This window comes from Passer montanus, unplaced genomic scaffold (genome assembly GCF_014805655.1).
Source record: "Passer montanus isolate IOZ18808 unplaced genomic scaffold, ASM1480565v1 scaffold14, whole genome shotgun sequence".
Classification (NCBI taxonomy): Eukaryota; Metazoa; Chordata; class Aves; order Passeriformes; family Passeridae; genus Passer; species Passer montanus.
In genome coordinates, this window is record NW_024360941.1 from 199,161 (window position 1) to 203,452 (window position 4,292).

The 4,292-nt window shown below is 46.0% G+C and overlaps 1 long non-coding RNA gene across 1 annotated transcript; it reads left to right on the plus strand.

The window, feature by feature from the left end:
- The first annotated feature begins 228 nt into the window (after positions 1-228).
- On the plus strand, positions 229-3,775 carry LOC120497998. The gene is made up of 3 exons (XR_005626607.1): positions 229-406; positions 1,224-1,327; positions 3,632-3,775. It is a non-coding gene; the product is annotated as an uncharacterized LOC120497998 (long non-coding RNA).
- Positions 3,776-4,292: the final 517 nt, after the last annotated feature.

Consider the following 4,292-nt stretch of genomic DNA (forward strand, 5'->3'; position numbering starts at 1 on the left):
GGTGAGTTTTGTTTTAAAATATGGGTGCATTTTAATTTTTGTGATTCTTGCAATGGTAAGAACTGACATGATTTTTTTAACAACTCCTCTTTCTCTGCTAGCCACTCATCTAGTGCAGGCCAGGGCACAGTTCGCTCTGTGTTGTGCTCTGCCAGCTCCTTCAGCTTTGTGTCCAGCTGTCATCCCCAGAGCTTCTCCACCCAGGACCGCCTGTGCTCCGAGGGCTCACAGCTTCTGCGTGGTGTGAAACCTGGTTCCCTCCTCTTACCTCTCCACTGGGCACGGGCTTGCTTGCAGCCACACCAGGAGCCCTCTGCCTGCTCGGTCTCAGCTCAGCAGCTCTCGGCAGCAAGCACCACCCATGGTCAAGCCCTGTCCTGTGGGAATCACTGCCAGAGTCAGAGAGGTGAGGGAGAGCGTGCCAGCAAAGATTCCTGCGAGGAAACAAAGCTTGTGCTGGTTGTGTAGGCAAGGTGCTGGGCCTGAGCTGATCTGTGAGTGTGCTGACAGATGGCCTGACTTGAAATACTCTCTCCAAATTCCATTAAGCCCCGGGAAGGCAGCGGGCAGCTCACAGCCGTGAGGAAGTAAGTGGTTTCTTATTAACCAGCCCCCACGCTTCCCAACCCCTGCTAACAGCAGCTGGTGGAGTGTCTTTTCTGGATGTCAGTTATCTCTGTCCATCTGGCAGGTACTTTCAAGCCTGCCAAGATGAGTATAAATAGAAAGGCTTTTAGGGAAGAAATGGCAGACCTCCACTGCAGACCCTGTGTGTGCTGGGTTTTGAGGGGTCTTGGTGGCTTTTGCTTCAAAGCAGTGTTTTACCATGGATGTTTTAGTATTGGCATAGATGAGAGAGTTTTCTTTAAAAAGAAGGGAATTACTTTCTTCAAGAGAAATTTTTGAGGCTGTTGTCTTACCTCATTTTCAAATGCTGTAAAGAATGATCCTCAAAGCTAGATAAAAGGTTTCTTCTTATTTTATTTTTTTTTTCACCAGAGAAATAAAGACTGAGGCAGTGGTTTCAGATTAGGATCAGAGGGACAGAGGTTTTTTAATTTAGAGCCCCAAAATGAAGTTTAAAGGAAACTGAATTTACATTTTGTGGGATTTGAATGTTGCAACCAGAATCTTGTTTAAGCACCAGCAGAGTGCAGTATTAAAAGGAGAGAGGCACCATGGTAGAGATATTTTTAATGTTCTTCTCTGCCCACACCTTTCAGGACATCATCTAGAAGAACACCTTATTCTCAGTTGTAGATCTTCTCTTGACCAGACCATACTCAGATTTGGCAATAGTGGTCCCGTGAGGCTGGAGTGTTGGCAGGTAAGTTAAATGTCAGTAGGTTGAGAAGGCTGCTGGCTAGAGATCTTGGGTTCTGAGAGTGGATGTAGCACTTCATTTCCACCCAAGCATTGCAGTGCCTGCCTGCAATCCATTGCTTGGTGTAACCCTCTGTTGTTGTTATGATTACTTTGTTCATGTCGAGGTATCTCCAATGCCATGCTCTATCCCTGAGCTAGTGGTGTAAATTCCTCCTGAGGACTCTTATGAGATGAGCACTTTGTCTGGTTCTGACATGAGCTGCTAAAGTTGGGTGAGGTAACTCGTATCCAGTCCCTAACTCAGAGGGGAGACATGAGTTACAGATGTTACAGCAATGGAAGTTCAGGTTCTTATGGTGGAAAGACAACACGAACTACCTTGTGAGCGCTGGTGTTTCTAGGTGGATTTTAAAATGAATATTCTCTATAATAATGCAAACTGGGAACTAACTAGTACTGACTTCCATGGCTGATAAAGCACAGGGAAAAGCTGAGTTTTGCCTTTTGGGCAGAAAGCTTTGTTGACTTTTCCTGGTTCAAGTGGGCAAATACTGGTGGGAGAAGTTGGGAAAACTGTGAGAAAAAGCAGGAGGAATTGGAAGATGCAGCTTAACAAGATGAATACAGATCCCACTTGAATGAGTGGCAAAAACTACCCCTTTTTCATCTGACTGCCTGGGCAGTCAGCACTGGGTCCCCTTCAATGGAGAGCATGCTGTCTCAGCCATTGTGTGTCAGCCAACAGATAATTGTTGTGTGCTCATAGATTGTGTATTTCTTTACTGTGTATGGATATTCTTATTGTGGTGACAGTTCCAGGGTGCAAAGCTAATCCTGAGGGTTGAGGTTTTGGTGAATGGTGTGAATATCTTTGTGATTTCTGTCAGTTGCAATGAAAATATTTGACAGAATAATTTGTGTTTTCTAAAGTGGGCAAAGTGGGCTTGTTGATAGCAAGTGATAAAATAGAGTGTACCCTACAGCACAAGTTTGTACACTTCCTTATCTTTCAATCAAATATGACTGTAAGATGTCCTCTCCTGATGATCAGGAGAAAATGTCAGAAAATGTCTGAGGATCTTGGAGTAGGTAACACTACAAGGTAGCGGTGAGATGTGTTTCAGGATAAGTGGGCTTGTTGATAGCAAGTGATAAAATAGAGTGTACCCTACAGCACAAGTTTGTACACTTCCTTATCTTTCAATCAAATATGACTGTAAGATGTCCTCTCCTGATGATCAGAAAAAAATGTCAGAAAATGTCTGAGGATCTCAGTGGAGTAGGTAACACCACAAGGTAGCGGTGAGATGTGTTTCAGGACTTGCAGCAACGTGGAGCATGTTCTCGTCTCATGAGAACAATTAGCTGTCCTCACGCTCACATTTAGTAGTGTCTTTTGCTTTAAGTATCTCACCTGTGGGATTTTATTTACCCTCCCTCTGTATGAAATATTCTTTGTCTCCTCAGAGTCCCTGGTACATATATGCCTGTCAAAACCCCACTGTGTTTTTTATCAGGAGATCTTTTTTCACTTGGGATACCCATGCAGCTGTTACGCTGCTGTCTGCTGGGTGAAAAGATAAATCCTCCAGCCAGAGAATCAGCAGCTTAATTGTTTATTTTCAGTATCATCTTCTGGAGGCTGAAGGCATAGCAGGGGCAGTAGCCGTGCCGGCTGCTCGCTCTGCAGAGCGCTTGCGAGCGCTGGCAGCGTGGGCGGCACGCGGCCAGCCGGGCTGCCCTTTGGCAGCGTGGGGCTGTCAGATGGATGGGGTGGCATGTGGCCTCCGTGCTCCAGTGCCCGGGGAGCTGGCTCGGAGCACGCTCCCAGGCACGCGCTCGCCTTCCATGGATTCAGCAGGCTGCTTGCTCCCGTCTGTCTGTCAGAGCTCGTGGGCTTCTCTGGGCAGCCCCTGCCAGGACAGCATGAATGAAACTCTGGTAATTACTACAGCATGACTTCACTAGAGCCATATTGCTGGGGTTCATCTCCAGCTCATTAATTAAATAGTTGCCATGGTGACGGTTGCCTTGGCAGCATGAAATCCTTTCTCCTTCTTTCCCCCTCCTCCTCTCCGCTTCACAGGGTTTCTCATTCATAGCCTTGTGTTTTATATGAATGAAACCAGAGGGAATCACGGGGCTAGGCAGAGAAGTACTTGAGGAAACATAATGCCTGTTTTCCACCACTCCTGTCACCTTGTGGGCATGAATGAGCACTCAGCCCTGTACCCATGTTTTGCTTTTCTTGTGTACATAAAATCTGCCTCACAGCCGTCCTGTTTTTTTCATTTGTTTTTTTTAGGTCAAATCCTCATCACCCTGAGCACCTGTGTTATTCTGGGGTCCTAGGACCGGCTCCTCTCATTTTCACTGCTGCAAGGGAAGGACTGGGCACTTCATTTGCAGTCCAACTGCAGAGCCTTGGCAGTCTTCCAGAGCTGAGATTTTGCCCATGTGGGTTTTCTGTGCTTGATTAAATCACAATATTTCCTCTGGCTCTGAAGCCAGAAATCACCATTAGCTCTTCAAGACTGGCCACCTGCATAGTCCAAGATCAGGGACTCCCTTCCAATGGCTTCTGCTTTGTGCCTGAAAGTTCTGGTGGAGCTGTGATTTCCTTGTCAGAAGACAACTCATCTTTGTATAGATGTTACTTGTGATGGCAAACACTTATGCTGTGTTTGTCTTTCCAGGTGTTTTAAGCATCCCTTAATGTTAAGAATCTGCTCCCCCAGTGTGCTTGGTGAGTCTTGTTTGGCATTACTTCTCTTTCATGGTCTTTTATTGCTTGTGGGCACTTTGTTATGACACCTAGCAGCTGTCTTCTTCACAGAGTTTGGATCCTTCCTAGTCCCCATGGATCCAGATGGTTGGTTGATGATTTGCCCTGAGCTCACCATTCTGCCCACATCTTACTGAAGATATTTAGAAAAGAAAATAATCCTCAGTGGATAGCAAGATGT